Source organism: Nomascus leucogenys, chromosome 16 (assembly GCF_006542625.1).
Source record: "Nomascus leucogenys isolate Asia chromosome 16, Asia_NLE_v1, whole genome shotgun sequence".
Classification (NCBI taxonomy): domain Eukaryota; kingdom Metazoa; phylum Chordata; class Mammalia; order Primates; family Hylobatidae; genus Nomascus; species Nomascus leucogenys.
This window is the reverse complement of record NC_044396.1, coordinates 55,340,953-55,359,129: the sequence shown is the minus strand read 5'-3', so window position 1 is coordinate 55,359,129 and position 18,177 is coordinate 55,340,953. Positions and strand designations below refer to the sequence as shown.

Genomic DNA, 18,177 nt, shown 5'->3' with positions numbered 1-18,177 from the left:
CTAGGCCAGAATTTGATTAGGAAGCAATTTTGAGGACAAAGCCTGGTCAAGTCTAATACATTTCTATCATCGAATGTAGTCAAGCTGATGTGGGGAAGGCTCAATTCTAAGTGTTCTGTCCCCTTGTCAGACCATGGATATAACGTTGTATCCTGACTTTTGGGTTACAAAATACAATAGCTGTATATGGAAATAACATTTTGAAATACCAATTAAAAATATGTATTATTTATATATCCAATATTATCTCATGGCTATGTGGAGGTGATTTAATACTTTTTTGAGTAATTTTGGGAAATATTGAGATACATATCACTTATATTAGGAGAAGTGCATTGGCAATTAGAGGGGAAAGAAAGAAAGGTATCACAAAAATAACTTGGACTTAATATCATCTAGGAAATGAAATGCAGTCTAGTATGGTGATGAGGAGGAAGAAGAGGGTGATGACATCAGTGATAACGGCTAAGGTTTAATCAGCACCTACCATGTGCCAGACACTGTTTTAAGTGCTTTCCATACCATATGTCATCAATTATAAATATGCGATTTTCCCCATATTTTTAACATCAATAGCTCACTACTTGGAGTGGTCGTTTGTGTCCAGCACTAGCACTTCATCCTCACATCAAATCTGTGAGGTAGATGCTATTATTATTCTCATTCCAAAGATGAGGAAACTGAGACTTAGCAAGATAGCGACATGGCTCGTAATTGGGAAACTGGGATTAGCATACACATTTGGGCTGCTCCTGAGCCAAAACTCTTAGTCTATACTATATGACATAAAATATATTTATATTTCAACTTTTATAAGGAAATTTTACCCAGTTGTGTGTGTGTGTGTGTGTGTGTGTGTGTATGAATTGGAGATTTATTTGTAAGTTGAGTGTTGCTCTGCTGAAGACGGTCTAGATGAAATGACCCAGGTTCCCTTCTAGCTATTTAATTTAAAAAAAATTAGTATCTTATATCTACATCCTTAAAAAGAGGGAAGAGGCAGGCTGTGGTGGCTCATGCCTGTACTCCCAGCACTTTGGGAGGCTGAGGCAGAAGGATCAACTGAGCCCAGGAGTTCAAGACCAGCCTGGGCAACAAAGCAAAACCCTGTCCCCATTTTTTAAAAAAGGAGAGGGGAGGTGAGCAAAGAAAGCAATACAACAATGAGTCATTCCCTGTGCTAGGCTAGCTCCTAATTTGTTAGTGCTAAGACGAAAAGGATCTGACCCAGAATTACCAAATTCTTAGACTCTTGGCTCAGCTGGTTTCCAACAGAGCAATCAGTTGGGCCCAGTTCCACATTACCCGGTTTATCTCAAGGATTGGAGCATGTCTTTCTTTCCACTCTCCCCAAACCTGCTCTTCCTCACTCTTCTGTTCTTTTGAATTCCTTGTTCCAATTGCCCTCAGCCTGTCCAGGGGTTTTTCTGGCATCTCGAGCTTTTTACCAGAGAAGATCACCTTGAGCCCTCAAAGATACAGCACAGAGCATGAGTCATGTTCTTGCTCACAGGGTTTTTGTTATTTGCTGATGGCCTGGATAGCATCGTCTTTCTTCACAGCTTTTATTTTAAGACATTTAGACAGCAATCTCAGGGCTCTTTCTTGGCAGGTGGTATAGAGGAAATGTACCTGATAGCAATAATGTAAGCATACCCTGATCATGACCCTATATGGCAGACGCACCTGAATGAGTGTTTCAAACTATAGAATCTGGGAGTGGCCAACCCTGAGATTTGCTCCTTGTCTATGAAGAACATCTAAGCCCCTGTCTCATCCTGTGGAACACAGGCCATACAGGGGATTGAGGCCCTGAGTTTTGGGTTATATGAAGGTTGCCAAGTGGAGGTTGTTAAGGGGAGGGTGTTAAGTGAAAATACTGTGTACACTGGATATTTTCAAGCCATTGCAGTTTTCCTGTCCAGCCCGCTGCCACTGGACTGTAGGAAGGTGGATACGTTGTCCAGCCCACCGCCACTGGGCTCTCTCTGCTGTTTGTGAGCCCCTAATAAAACCCCATGTCTCGTGTCCTGGCTCAGGGTCTCTTCTTTGGCCTCTTGAACATGGAAGCTTCTTTGTTGAGGTTAATAAGGGTTCAGCACAAAACGGGGGCAAAATAGGAGTTTAGGAGGAACAGGTGGAGTATCTTCAATAAATTATCTTTTGTGAATGTTGTTGTAAATACAACTGTGAAGTTGTAAATTTCCTACTGATAGCCAATATTAGAGAACAAATAAAGTGCATGGAACAGAATATCCAAGTGATTTTTCATATCTGAAAACACCTCAGGAAAACTTTATTGAATATTAAATTTAAAATATAGATTCTACAGTATGGTACCAGAAGGTTTAATTTTTAAAAAGGAAACTGTACCAGAATGTTCTGAGAGCTGCGATTATGGAACTGTGATTTGCAACCCTTGTATGTTTATTCATCACACAGAAAATTGAGATTTGACCTCATCCTCCTTATTCTCTACTCTGATCAACACCAAATCTGCCTTCACTTCAATTCCAATCACCAGGTCCATAGGGTTTCCCCCATTTCCCTCAAGGATTAGCACTTGAATCTTAAAAATGATCAAGTATAAAAGGGGAGGATGAGCACCGATATTCATAGCATACCTATTCTGTGCCAGGAAATTCATGTTTTACATATGCCAGTTACCTCATTTAATCTTTAATACTGCCCCTGAAACACTACTTGTATTAAGCTGTTCTTGTGTTGCTATAAAGAAATACCTGAGACTGGGTAACTTATAAAGAATAGAGGTTCAGTTGGTTCATGGTTCTGCAAGCTGTACAAGCTGTTGCTGGCATCTGCTCCACTTCTGGGGAGGCCTCAGGGAGCTTTTACTTATGGCAGAAGATGAAGCAGGAGCAGCAGTGATTGCAGCAGGCGCCACACTTTTAAACAACCAGCTCTTGCGAGAACTCACTCATTAGCTCAAGGACAGCACCAGGCCATGAGGAATCCGCTCCCATGACCCAAACACCTCCCACCAGGCCCACCTCCCAGGTCGGGGATTAAATTTCAACATGAGATTTGATGGGGACATATATTCAAACTATATGACTACTCCATCTTCCTTTTGACAGAGGAGGAAATTTAGGCTTAAAATCATTAAGTAGTTCCCCCCAAATCACACAACCGATTAGTGGTAGAGCAGGGATTTGAACCAAAGTCTGTCCAACCCCAAAGCCTGCATTATGTTCTCTCTATTAGTGGTTCCACACGCCAGCTTCAGATTAGAATCACCTGTGAAGATTTTAATACAATGCTGACACCTTGACTTTCACCCCAAAGCAATTAAGTCAGAATCTCTGAGATTGTGTGTGGCTTAACTATTGCTTTGAAAATCCCCAGATTATTCTAATGTGCAGCTATGGTTGAAAAATCTCTATACTAAACTTAATGTTAAATGTCAAAATTGGAGAATGAACACATTATTATGGACCTAATACTTTTGTATGACTAATGTGTGACAACCCAATTGTTTATGATAAAAATTACCCTGACACATACCAAAAGAGCTTTACTTCCCATTGTATTTGCTGCTGCTAGAAATGTAATCAACATTGCTCTCTCCAACTTGAATTCTGAGTAGGAACTGAGCACAAAGATTCAAACCATTTTCTCCAGGTTACCTCCATAGTAAATGGAGAAATTGGCAGAATAAGGGAATTTTCAGTCTTTTGTGTATTTCCCAGGGCTCCTCTTGAAACTGGAGTGGGTTAGAAATTGTTTTCCGATGAAAAATGAAAACTATCTTCAGCACATTGTTTCAACACTTGTAGTTCTGAAGGACTTCATAAAAGCTAAGAAAATTATGCTCCGGCTTGTAACTAAAATTTGCTGAACAAATTTGCTAACAAATTCTACCACCTTTGGATGCATAGAGTTGGAGGCTGATTGCACGAAGACATTGCTCATGGCAGGAAGACATTGAAGTTTCTCACATGTCATCTTCCTTTCTCAGGATCTTCTAAGGGTGTGAGGATACAGGCGTCAAAGGCCCCATGTTGAGACAGCTCCATAACAACATGCAGATATTTGGCAATGAGGGTTCAGAAGAGGACTTGCTGTGGGGAAGAGAGAAAAGAGATGGGAAGACTCTATGAATGAACAGAGAACACTGCAAGCATCCCAGTTCCTTTGGTTGCCCTGCAGTCTGCAGGTGCCAGGAGAAATCAAAAGCCATCTGGAAGGGCTTTCTGTCTGTATGGAGTCAAGGCAGCGTCTTCAAATCTATGCTTTCTAAAACAAAGAAATAACCTTGATGAAACAAATTTTCCCCAGAGGAAGGGGAGAGCCCACAGCAAGCTGGTAAAGAAGATGCCTGGAGCAGGCAGCATCCTCAAATGGAAGGTAATTGCCCCAAATCACTTAACTAGGATGACCTACTTTGCTTTCCTGTATAGCCAGGTCTGTTATCAGACCCTTATCTTGGGAGGCATCATGCCAGAGCCTGGGGCAAGAAAGGGCTGATATCCAGGAATGCAGGTGAAATTATAGCTATTAGTCCTGTCTTAGAGTGTGAGGAAAATGTGCCCCCCTACCCCTGGCTAAGTTTGTATTCCCATGTCATAAATTGCCTCCCTCTCTGATAGCTCTGCATAAACATCCCGGGGACTCAAAGTAACATTTGATTTCCCAAAGAGAACATTTGCATTTGTAACTGTCGGAAATAGGAGAGATCATCAAAGCTAAATGAATTGGGCTATAAACAGCTTGAAATATGTCTTTAAATTTTAAAAAACATGTTTCTTGTTTGTTTGTTTTGGGAAGAGAGGATCATTTTGACTCAACAACAAAACAGAAAACTGTGAGTGCCATTTTGAGACAAGACCTACCTGGTCCTTCCCCCTCATACTTTCTGCTACCCCATGGCCTCCTTCTCTCCTTCCAGTCAGATTATCCACTTGGTTTTGGAGTTTTAAAGGTGTGGTCCTGAGAGGGAGAAGAGAGCATGAGAATCTCAAGATAGATTTGAAAGATTGGGTTGAGACAGTGAGGGTACTAGAGGTGCTTTCCCAAGTGAGTCCCCAGAAGGGAGGGAAAATATCCATGGAGAAGGGGCAGTGTGGTTGGTCCTGGCTAAAGGACCTGGACGGCAGAGGCTATTGCAGCCCTGCATAGCACAGGGCAGTGGAATAACTTCATAGGCCCCCAAACCGCATGGAAGCAGATAGGGTCTTAGAAGCACGGGGTTGCTTTCCTGGACCCAGTGTGGCTTGGAAGCCACAGAATGTTTCCTGTGCGCCCACAAGAGTGTAAGAAAACCACTGGATAGGAAAGGACTTTGCAGACTGGAATGAGTCATCATGCAGACCAAAGTCTACCTCAGTGGATGGCAGTGTGGATGGATAGGGACAGATGTCCGGATACTGTCTCTCGTGTGCACCCCCGCCCCAGCCTTTTGGTATACCTGGTACGAAGATATAACTCTTAGGAAAAGTGGAAACCCTAAATAGGCTGAGATTAAGTTTCTTTCACCTGGAAGAATGAAGACTATGGTAGATTTTGAGTTATAAAACTTAAACAAATTTTTGCATTTCTTGAACACCTAAATCTATGGACTGATGTTAGCACCAGCTGCAGAAATAAGCACAGTTCTCACCACTTTTCAATTTGAATGCAGAAAGAGCCTTGTCTGGCCATAGCTCTGCCCTCTACAATGGAAAACATAATTTTAGTGGAATTTAGAGATCTTTGAGTAAAGACAGAAAAATAGCAGTCTGTTCTTTACCACCTCACTTTTTCGTACAAATATTTGAAAACATTTTCGCATTATACAATACAATTTGTCTCTATTTTGTGGCAAACACATCTGTTAGAGGAATTATTGCATTTTCCCCCCTAGAAAGCTGTCTCCTTAATCTTTCCACAAAGTCTTGAGAATGTTAGCTTCTTTTTCTACATTCTTGGAAATCACGGCGTGGTGTTCCTCCTGACGGCACTCCCACCTTCATCATTCTGTGCTTACAGTTTCACCACATTCCATTGTTCTAATGAGGTGACTGAGTGGAAGCTGAGGTTAGCAGATAAAACTTAGAACAGGAGCAGCCCTTGGCTCCTTTCCCTTGGAGGGTGCTTCAAAAGAGGTGAAGTTTTCAAAGATAGAACTTCAGGGAGAGGGTTTTGTGTTCCGGCTTCAAAGTGGCAGTTCTTTCCTGAGTTGTCACCTAGACTATCTTACCATATTTCCTGGTTGAATGACTCCTCTAAATCTTATCTTAGCCTGGCCAAATATCCCTGGTCCCTTTGATATCTAAGTCTTCAGGCCAAGAAGCAAATTCCTGTAGTTCCAAATCAGTAGCTCAAGTTCCTGGGACAGACTACCCGCAGGCCCTTAGGTTGCTGTCTGTTTGTCGTCTAAAAAGTTGATGTCACAGGCCAGTTGATATCAAAGAGTCATGGGTTTGAAAACTGACTCAGGACTTCTAATTATAAGGCCTTACACAAGTTATGTGACAATTCTTAACCTAAGTTTCCTCAGCTATAAAGTGGGGATTATAACAATATCCCACAATACCTCTGACAATGAAATAATGTGTATATATTGCTTGGCACCAGATATGGTTTGGATCTGTATCCCCACCCAAATCTCACGTTGAAATGTTATCTGTTATGTTGGAGGTGGGACCTGTTGGGAGGTGATTGAATCATGGGGGTGATTTCTAATGGTTTATCACCATCTCCCTAGAGCTGTTCTCATGATAGAGTTCTCGTGAGATCTGGTTGTCTAAAAGTGTGTGGCACCTCCCCACCCCACTTTTCCTCCTGCTCCAGCCATGTACAATGTGCCTGCTTCCTGTTCACCTTCTGCCATGATTGTAAGTTTCCTGAGGCCTCCCCTGCCGTGCCTCCTGTACAGCCTGTGGAACTATGAGCCAATTAAACCTCTTTTCTTTATAAATTGCCCTTGTACTCTTATAGCAGTACAAGAACTAATACAGCACCTAAAAGGCATTCAACAAATAGTAATTCCCTGCTCCTTCTGCCTAAGCAGACATGGATGGGTTTGTGTATCTAAACTGTGGGACTTTACAAGACTAAAATGGAATCTTTTGAGGCATTTCACTATAATCAATAAAATAAAGTATTTGTAATCATGTTTATTTATCTGCTGATTTCCTATTATGTATTTATCACATTATATTTTAGCTGTCTGATTATGTTATGAGATCATTCAAGGTTGGAATTCTGTCTAAAATTCTCTATAAATCTCCAGGATTTAAGAAACAGTGAATGCTTGATAAGCGAACAAATGAATTAATAGATTCCTGTTTAGTCATTTAGATGATGGATTTTGCTAATGCCCTTGTCCCATAAGTACTTTAAGTTTAATAAATAATTGTTGAGGACATAGAATGCTCAACATAATGTGTCCTATGATGCTAAGGTCCTTACAATAAAGTGGAGGATCCTAATCACTTACTAGACAAGCACAAGAACTTCTGTAACATGAATAGATTGGTACCATAAACTATATATAGAGAGACCGGGCATTTAGCAGTGGGAGAGATTACATTTGGTTGAGGGATTAAGAAAAGTTTCATTGCAGAATGAGGTAGCAATGGAACTGAACCTCAGAAGGTGAATGAGTGTGACAACAGTGACGAGAGAGATGCTCCAGTGGACATTTGTGCCTAAGGCACAGTGTGATGGGTGTCCAGAGGGCTGCAAGTAGCCTGGTGTGTAGCACAAAGTATGTGCAAGTTGGTTAAAGCTGCAGACAGAGGGAGGGTTTTGAAAACCAGCCAGACTGAGAAATTGGGTAAGTCCGGCAATGAGAGTTACTAAAAATTTAGAGCAAGGAAGCTTCAGTTTTAATTAACATTTATGGAGTGCCTTCATTTTACAGATTAGGCAAATGAAGTTCAGACAAGTTAAATGACTTGCCCAAAGTCAGACGGATTGAAAGTGACAGAGATAGAATTCTATTGGAGTCTCTTGACTCCAAGATCAATACTCCCAGCACACCACAGCCACTCCTCTCGCTGCGCAGCAGGATAGGCTGAATTGCAGCGAGGGTGACTGAAGGTAGGGATCCCAGCTGAGAGGAAGGAGAGATGTTTCCTTTACATTCAGGCACTGAATCACTGCCACAAGCAAAGCAACCTCAAACATAAGACGATCTCCCATCTTCCCAATGAGAGGATCCAAAAAGATCTGATCTGAATATAGAAACTGACTGGAAGTGATGGAAGGAGCCAGATTTTGAAGTAAATATGGAGGAAGCCAGTCTTAGTAAAGTCTGAATCTTAAGGGGTACAAAAATACAGTTAGAGAAAAGGCATAGGTCCTAGTATTTGGTAGTACAGTAGGGATATTATAGTTAACAATAATTTATTGTGTATTTTAGAATAGCTGGAAGAGAAGAATTGTAATGTTCCCAACACAAAGAAAAGATCAATGTTTGAGGTGAAGGATATTCCAATGACCCTGATTTGATCATTACACATTGAAGACAGGCATCAACATAGCACCGGCATTCCCAAAATATGTACAACTTTTATGTATAAATAAAAATTTTAAAATTTAAAAAGCATAAATGATGAAGGCAACAAGTGCTATAAGCAGATTTGCATTTTAAAAAGATAATTTTGTCATCAGTGTGGAGCCTGGATTAGAGGCAAAGTGGGAGATAACGCGGTAGACTTCTACAGAAATCCAGGGATTTTGGTGTGCTAAGGTGGTGGTTGTGAGACATGAGAGGAAAAGACAGGTGTAAGAGGCATTTGGGAAGTGTGGGAGAAAAGATTCCATCAGAGAGGGAGAAAGGAAGGTCAAGGGTGACTCCAGAGTTTCTGTTTTGAGCAATTTTGTGTATAGTGGGTCATTGAATGTCAGATGCAAGGCATGTTGATGAGGACAAATTTATAGAGCTAGGAAACTGGAGTGGTATCAGGAAGGGAGAGATAAAGGGGAGAGAAAAGATGTGATAGCAACACAAGCAGAAGAGTCAGGAGGAGTGGCTGAGTTCAGGGAGATGCTGAGCTCAGTTTGAGGCACTTTATTCTCTCCTGCCCCTCTCCCTCCAGCTGAGATTTCAGCTTTGTCTTGAGAGTTAATCGTGTGCCACCATCAAAAATATTGTCTTTCTTGCTCTGATTATTCCAGGAGGAGCAAGAAAACATGGTAATTACCACTTTGTAATTTCCTCTCGGGAAAAGCTAAGTCTGCTTCCAAATGAACATAATATTTCATTGACATAGAAAAGAATGAAAACAATCTTCTCTTGAAAACAATAAACAAAGCACTCACAGCAATCAATCACTTCCAGGTCGCCAAAGGAGAAAATGGTTAGGTGATCACTGGCCTAGGCATAGGATGATCAATCTTCCTTGGCTGCCTGGAACTTCCATGGTTTTAGCACTGCAAGTCCTGCACCCTGGAATCCCTCAGTGGGATTAAATTTGGATTCTAATCCTGATTCTATTGCTGATTCACTGTGAAAACAGATACATCTATTCTGAGCATAGTTCCTTCATCTACAGAGTGAGGGGAAAGAGCTTCTTTATATTCTCTTCCATGATGAGCTCCTGCAGTCCCACAAATCATGTATTGCCAGTGACTGCTGAGAGACCACCTGCTCTCATCCCTAAGCTACAGACTTGAATTTCCAACTGCCTACTCAACATCTCCACCCAAATGTCTAATAAACATTAAATACTTTCATGCCTAAACAGAACTCTTTTTTTTGTTTTGTTTTGTTTTTTGAGATAGGGTCTCACTCTATCACCTAGGTTGGAGTGCAGTGGCACGATCATGGCTCACTGCAGCCTCAAATTCCTGGGCTCAGGTGATCCTCCTACCTCAGCCTCTCAAGTAGCTGGGACTATAGGTCCATGCCACCACACCCAGCTAATTTTTCCTTTTCTGTTTTTTATAGAGACAGGGTTTCACCATGTTGCCCAGGCTGGTCTCAAGCCATCTGCCGCAGCCTCCCAAAGTGTTGGGATTATAGGCATGAGCCACTGTGCCCAGGCCCAAAGAACTCTTGATTTTCTCTCCTAAACCTATTCTTCCACATACCTTCTATTTCCCACAAAATGACATCAACCAAATATCTAGGAATCCTCTTTGATTTTCTCATCTGCTCTGTGTACTAATTCCAGGCCAAAACAGAAAGTTCTGTCAGTTCAACCTCTAAAATGTATCCCAAATCCATCTACTTCTGTTAATAGTAGTCAGAGGGATCCTTTAAAAATAAAAACTCTGCCGGGCACGGAGGCTCACGCCTGTAATCCCAGCACTTCGGGAGGCCGAGGTGGGAGGATCACCTGAGGTTGGGCATTCAAGACCAGCCTGGCCAACATGGAGAAACCCCATCTCTACTAAAAATACAAAATTAGCCAGGTGTGGTGGCGCATGCCTGCAATCCCAGCTACTCAGGAGGCTGAGGCAGGAGAATTGCTTGAACCCAGGAGGCAGAGGTTGTGGTGAGCCGAGATCATGCCATTGCACTCCAGCCTGGGCAACAAGAGCAGAACTCCATCTCAAAAATAAATAAATAAAAATAAAATAAATAAATCAATAAATAAATCTCTAACTCCAGTTCTTCCTCTTTCGAAGATCTCAAATAAAAAACTGTTTTGGAAGCATCTCTTTTTTAAAGGGATTTAATCTAACTTTCTTTGCTCACTCAATTGATGTATTTGAATACACATATTTACTTGGGTCTTTCCTGGATCTACAGGGAGTGTTGCTGGCCTTGTCACACTGCTGGGTATGAGTATTATGTCTGCCTGGAGAACAACATTGCATATTTGATGCTAACTTTTAGGCAGTTCATCTGTACAAAGGAAAGATGTGAAAGCCCCAAATTCACTGCCCTACAACTCCTAACAAATCACATCTTTACATCCAAAATCATGTCTCCCTTGCCAGTTACTAGTTTGGAGAAAACTACCCGCCAAAGAGTCTGCAAATGAAAGATGTCAAGTTTAAAGGGACATCATAAAGTTCCTAGAGCCCAAACCAAATAAAGAGATTTCTTCCTCTACATTATCTGGAGTCAGTGCTTCTTCCCAGAACCAACAAGTACATGCTCCTTAGGATGGTTTCTTGAGATATTACTTTCCTCACCCCAGGGATGTCTAAGATCCATTTTGTGTTAGACAAGAAGTGCTTATCTTGAAAACAGGTTCATTTTGTGGTGGATGAGAACAAAGTACTTAAATAAAGGGCCAGCCTTCTGGTACATTTACCCTTGAGAGCTGAATTTTCTATGCCAGTCTTGCTTATGTCCTGAAAATCAGGGCTGAATCACAGTTCAACAATAATAACCTTGTGTTTACCTTCCTATGCTAGAGACTGTGCTAAGTGCTTTATCAATATATCCTTACTAAATCCTCCCGATATCATGAGATATTTTGAGCCTCATTTTCCAAATGGGCAAAAGGGAACATGGGGAACTGAAATGACTTGCCAAGGTTACAAACCTAGTAGGTGGTGAAGCTGGCATTCAACCCAGGAAGTCTGACTTAAGGCTGCCTTATGGAGTTTTTGAGACATGAATTCCATCTGTGATCTGCTGAGCCAGTGATTCTCAAACCTGGCTGTACATCAGGACCATCTGGGGAATTTTTAAACATCTTGATTCTAGGTTGTACCCCAGACCAGTTAAGCCAGAATCTCTAGGGGGTGGGACCCAGGCAGCAATAGTTTTTAAACCTCCTCAGGTGATTCCAATGTGCAGCCATATAGCCAGTCAGTGTGCTATACAATCGTAATTCTTTCCACCTGTTATTTTTTAATTTTATTATTATTTTTTTGAGGTGGAGTCTCTCTCTCTTGCCCAGGCTGGAGTGCAGTGATGCGATCTCGGCTCACTGCAGCCTCTGCCTCCCAGGTTCAAGCAATTCTCCTGTCTCAGCCTCCTGAGTAGCTGGGACTACAGGCGCACACCACCATGCCTGGCTAATTTTTGTATTTTTAATAGAGACAGGGTTTCACCATATTGGTCAGGCTGGTCTCGAACTCCTGACCTCAGGTGATCCATCCACCTCGGCTTCCCAAAGTGCTGGGATTACAGGTGTGAGCCACTGTACCTGGCCTCCACCTATTATTTTTTAAAACTAGAAAATAATTATATTTGTTGCTTTCCACAAGCAATAGTTAAGAGGCCAATGAGTACAAGACATTGTATACCTCCTATATTTGCATTTCCTTTCTCTTTGGGGACCCAGCTAGCTCAGGCCTTCACTTTCCTATTCAAGAAGGAAGAGGATAAAGTGATTACTATGGTACCTAGATAATGCTTAGATTTCTAATATGTTTTAGAAAAAAAAAAACAAATTTATTAGTATTACCTTCAAATGAATTTTAATATTGTGACACAATGGGAAACACTGCTACTGCTTTATTGCTGTTAAGAAAAAAAAAAAAAACAAAGCTGAAATTTTGCAGAATTGTATCTAGGGTGCTATAATTGACCCTAGAGTGGCACTGACAACTTGGAATTGCCAAGATGTGATGCTGTACAAAGGGCTGTGACGTTACTTGCATAGTGACAAAAAGGAAATGAATATTTATTGAGCACTTACTCATGGTTTAATAGACAGAACATGGGTTTTCATAGACAGGCAGACATAGGTTCAAATCCCAACTCTGCAATTTACTAGCTGTGTTTTTTTGGTTTTGTTTGTTCTTATTTTTTAAGACAGGGTCTCACTCTGTTGCCCAGGCTGACGAGCAGTTGCACCATCTCGGCTCACCACAACTTCCGACTCCCAGGTTCAAGCGATTCTTGTGCCTCAGCCTCTCGAGTAGCTGAGATTACAGGCATGTGCCACCACACCTGGCTAATTTTTGTATTTTTAGTAGAGACAGGGGTTTCACCATGTTGTCCAGGCTGGTCTTGAACTCCTGACATCAGGTGATCTGCCCTCCTGGGCCTCCCAAAGTGCTGGGATTACAGGCGTGAGCCACCATGCCTGGTCGGCCTTGGGCCTTTAAGTCTCCATTTCCTCATCTGTAAAGTGGGGGCTGAGAAGCCTTACCTGGCAGGACTGTATGATTGATGAGACAGCGTGCGAAGCATCTAGTACAGTATCTGACGCATGGCGATAATTATGATCATATGGCAGACACCATGTTATCCACATTTGTTATCTCCCTTTATCTTCATAGTACACCCTCAAAAAGATGCTATTATTTTCATTGATGGAGGTGAGCCCTGAGAGGCTCCACAATTTGCCCCAAGGCACACAGCCGTGAGACGTCCAGTTAGGATTGGTCTTCTGTACCTGAAGCCTGTGAAGGCTGGCTGCAACACCTTGCTTCACAGGCCATCCTATAGCTGATGTATTTATTAGAACAGAGGGAGAGAGTCTCTGGATAATGGAATCAAATTTAAAAGGCAAACAAATTTTCAGCTATCTTCCAAGCACATGATAATGTTATGAAAGTCTATTTGGCTCAGAAAGGGCACTATCACTTAACCCTTTTCCTTTTAAGGTGGAGCTCTACCTGGAGAACTCCCATCTAAGAAACTGAAATTGCAAATCTCCCTCTGGCTTAAGTACTCCTAGCCTTAGCTCTATGCTGAACTAAAAACAAAAACAAAAACAAAAAACCTGGGTGAGCCATTGTCTAATCACATCAGATCCACATTCCTAAGATAATTAAGCATAAATTTTTCTGCTGCTGGCTTTTATGATCTCCCATGAGAGACCATAAAAATTCAAATTGTGGGATATTTTGAAGTAATTTAAGAAGAATTAAATATTGCTGAAATGATTTGGGAGCTCATCGAAAGGGAACTTGGGAAATATAGCCAAGCTGGGTTCCTAGGAAGGAAGAGAATGGGCTTTAAAGAATAGGTACAAAATCCCTGCCACACACGCCATCCAAGGGGAGGTGTGCAATGGTCATTTGGAAATATGTCATAGGAGCTTGGGATAGAGTGGAAGTAGCATCTAAGTTGTTGAGGCCATGGGATCAGATTAACTTGTTAAGGAAAATTGGGTAGAGTCTGAAGAGGAAAGGTTGAAAAGGGAACCTTGAGGAATACCAGAAATTAAGGGACAGGAAGAGGAATCGGCAAAGGAGACTGACAAAGAGTAGAATCAGAAAGACGGGGGTGACCAAAAGCAGCGTAGCATTTCCAAATGCAAAGGTTGACAAAACTTTGAGGAAACCCATCCTAGGGCTGCCCTAACAAAATACGACAGACCAGTGGGCTTTAAAAATGAAAATTTATTTTAACAGATGCAGAGAGGTCCAGCAGGATGAGGACTTAGATGGTGTCATTGACTTTGGCAGTTAGAGTATTCGTGACCCTAGAGTGTAGTTTCAGTTGGAGTAGTGGAATCAGAAGTGAGATGGTAGAGGCCTGAGAAGGAAATGCAAAGTGATGAAGTGGAGCTATGGAGCAGAGGGCTCACTGACAATGGAAGACTTTTCTGGCATCCCAAGCAACTACTGATTATGAAATCTCAATTAGTCAGTAAATCTGTACTGGGCACCACATTTCGTGAAGTGCCATCTTAACAATTTTTAGTTGAGTCAGCTATTGCAAATGTCTTTCTTCATCAGGGAGAGTGACAGGCTCACTGTGTGGTGCTCTTAAGTGTGTATGCATTTTCCTTCTCATCCCAGCTCCCACTACTCACAATGCCCTACAGCATCCTTTTATATCACCTGCCTGTCCCCTGAAAGCATGTAGTTTGTGACTTCTGTTAAGGTATCTCTTGGGGCTCCTTTCCAAGTAACTTCTTATATCTAGGATAAATCAGAGATTCCCTCTGAAGCAAAACAGAACATTTATTTACTTATTTATTGGTCTTAACATCTTTTGTTGTGGTACAATATGCATAAACAGAACATTTATAGACCAGTGGCAGTGGGATGCATATCTCATGCTAGGGAGGAAGTGGAGGACTATCTACTGGTGGAAACCAAGTTGTGGAAAAGATGATGTTTGACTATGATAATAAAGAAGAAAGACAAGAGAGATGATGCTGTTTATATAGAAGCCTGCAACTACAACAATGACTCTACCCTGGAGATTGATCAAGGAAGCATCTAGTAAAGGAATGCGTTATTAAACCAGCTACCTGCTGGGTAACTGGAACTTAATACAGCTGGGAAAACTCTAGGAGCTTGTATAAAATACGTATCTCAGGATTACCCCACCCAAGGTTGAAGGAGCTCTCATCAGTCATTGACTGATTGACAGGTGCTGGGATGAGGATAGGAATGAAGAAGCATCAATAGCACCAATGTCCTGGCAACTCCTGCCATGGGAGTGGTGAGATAAAGACTTCAGGCCACAGAGAGCAGGTGCTGCAGTTAGAAGTCAGCATGGGGGCAGTAAAGGGGTTGAAGGGAAGGTAGAGCCAGTGGTGTCTGCTGTAGTCCTGTGCTCTTTTGTCCTCTGCCATTCTGATTCCTTTCAATCAAGTTCTACAAGTCTGAGTCCTGTCCCACAAATACCTGCCTCATAAAAATGTGCAGATATTTTTCTAGGGTATTGTATTAGATTGCTAGGGTTGCCATAACAAAGTATTGCAGACCAGTGGGCTTGAAAAACTAAAATTTATTTTCTCATAGTCCTAGACGCTAGAAGTCTGAGGCAAGGTTGGTTTCTTCTGAAGCCTCTCTCCTTGGTTTGTAGGTGATCATTTTCTCTTTTGTCTTCATATGGTCTTCCCTCTGTGTGTGCCTGTCCTAATCTCTTAATCTTATAAGAACACCAGTCATATTGAATTATGACCCATCCAAATGACATTATTTTACCTTACTTACCTCTTGAAAGACACTATTTACAAATACAGTCAGTCACATTCTCAGGTATTGGGGGTTAGGACTTCAACATATGAATTTGAATTTGGGGGGGACACAGTTCAGCCCTTGACAGGTGTATATTTAAAAATGGAATTGTTTGGCCAAAGAATATAGACATTTTAAATTTGAATAAGTTGGCTAAGTTGACACTGAAGAGTGGCAGAATATGCCTCTCCAGAATATGCCGTTTTGGCATAAGGGTGATTTTGAGCTAAAAGCACTTTTAAAAAGTGGGTGCAAACAGAACTTTTTTTTTTTTTGAGACAATGTCTCACTCTGTCACCCAGGCTGAGGGCAGTGGCACGACCTTGGCTCACTGCAGCCTTGATCTCCTGGGCTCAAGTGATACACCTGCCTCAGCCTCCTGAGTAGCTGGGACTACGGGTGCACACCACCATGCCTGGCTAATTTTCTTTCTTTCTTTCTTTCTTTCTTTCTTTCTTTCTTTCTTTCTTTCTTTCTTTCTTTCTTTCTTTCTTTCTTCTTTCTTCCTTTCTTTCTTTCTTTTTTCTTTCTTTCTTTCTTTTTTCTTTCTTTCTTTTTTGTAGAGATGGGGTCTTGCTATGTTGCCCAAGCTGGTCTTGAATTCCTGACCTCAAGTGATCCTCCCACCTCAGCCTCCCAAAGTACTGGGATTACAGGTATGAGCCAACGTGCTTAGTTCTTCAAGCAGAATTTTCTGACTTCTCTTTTTTTCCTGAAAGCATATAAAACTCCCATGTAAAAGATGCCCTCTCTGTATCAGGAGGAAAGGAATATCTTTATCACCAGAGACAGAGACAATTCTCTGTAAACAATCGAATTTTGTTAAGACAACTCTCATCTTTCTTTAGCTTTCCTGTATATTTTAATTACTTTTTCACAACTGCCTCATTTTGTCCAACATAGTAGGAAAGCATTGAGATTTTGCAACTTCTTTGGGCCGTCATTTCTTTATAAAGTCTCTCAAGTCACATAAAACTTACAATGAAATAAATCTGTATGTTCCTCTCCTGCTAGTCTGTTTTGTGTCAATCTAATTCTCAGGCCCTGCTGGGGTTCCTATGAAGGTAGAGGTAAAGCTTTGTCTGCCCTACACCATCCAACATAGTATCACTAATTCCATTTCAACCAGCAGTGTCTGACATTACTTCTTTCCCACACCCTTCCCAACACTGATATTATCACATTTTAAAAACTTTGCTAATCAGATAGGTTAAAAAGTGGCATCTCTTTTTTTTAAACCCAAATTTGCCTAATTACTGATGACACTGAGGATCTTTTTATATTTTTATTGGCCATTCAGCTTTCCTCCTGCCTGTTCTTGGTATTTTCTCTTGGTCATTTGTCTTTTGCTTATGAAATTCTCATTTTTTTAATGTATATCACTATACTAACTCTTTGATACATGGGCTGTAGATATCTTCTAATAGACTATTATTCGTCTTTATGTGAATGTTTATCATACAGAGGTTTTAAATTTCAATATGGTTACCTGTGCCCTGCATCTGTTCTCTTCTCACTTCCTCAAGGACTTTTTTACTCTGTGGATAATGACCCTACCCTTCCAACTTCAACCTCACCCTAAGGAATCCTTGCAATTGTTGAGAAACATACTCTAGTATGTCCCACTTTTTACAACTTCTCCTTGACCCATCTCTTTCTCCAATTGCTGGCCTCTTTTTGCTTTGTTTCATAGCAACATTTCTCAAAAGACAGTTTTTTTCATTCTCTCCACTTCCTCGCCATCCCTGCCATCATCAACCTCTGTAGTCTGGCTCTATGACCACCTCTCTGCTGGAATTGTTCTTGTTAAGATCACCAGTCACCTTCATGGTGCTAGTTGGAGTCACATCTCTGTTCTCACGTGATTTAACCTTCTGGCAGCATTCACCATGACTGACCACTTCTCCCTTCATGAAACATTTTTTTTTAATGTTGGCTTCAGTAAATGAGCTCCCCATTTTCTTCCTAACTGCCTCAGCAATTCTCAGTACCCTCTGCTGACTCTTCCTCCACCACCAACTCCCTGAATGTTGGAGTGTCTTCTGGCACAGCCCTAGACTTTCCTCACTAGCTTCTCATCAGGTGAACTAACTCCTGTGCCATTAAATATCTTCCATGTGTTGATGACCCCCAAATGCACAGCTCTACCCTTGACCAATTCCTTGAACTTTAGACTCGTACATCCAGTTCCCTACTGGACACCTCCCCTTGGTTATTTCATACTTAATGGGTCCAGAATGGTTCTTTTTGATTTTCACTACCTCTCCCCCCAAAAAACTTTTCCCATCCTGTTTTCGCCTATCTTGCCAAGAACCCTGTTGCTCAAACCAAAAAACTTAGGAATTACCCTGATTTCTCCCTGACTTCACTTTCTACACCAAGTCCATTAGCAAG

General features: G+C 41.5%; 1 long non-coding RNA gene across 2 annotated transcripts in view; it reads left to right on the top strand.

The window, feature by feature from the left end:
* LOC115830694 overlaps positions 1-18,177 on the top strand; it is a 72,959-nt gene that overhangs the window by 47,150 nt on the left and 7,632 nt on the right. Inside the window, exon 5 of one of the 2 annotated variants that reach the window (XR_004026252.1) lies at positions 3,980-4,368. The exons of the other annotated variant lie outside the window; for it this stretch is intronic. This is a non-coding gene — a long non-coding RNA (uncharacterized LOC115830694). The remainder of the gene's footprint in view (positions 1-3,979; positions 4,369-18,177) is intronic. 2 annotated transcript variants of the gene reach the window in all.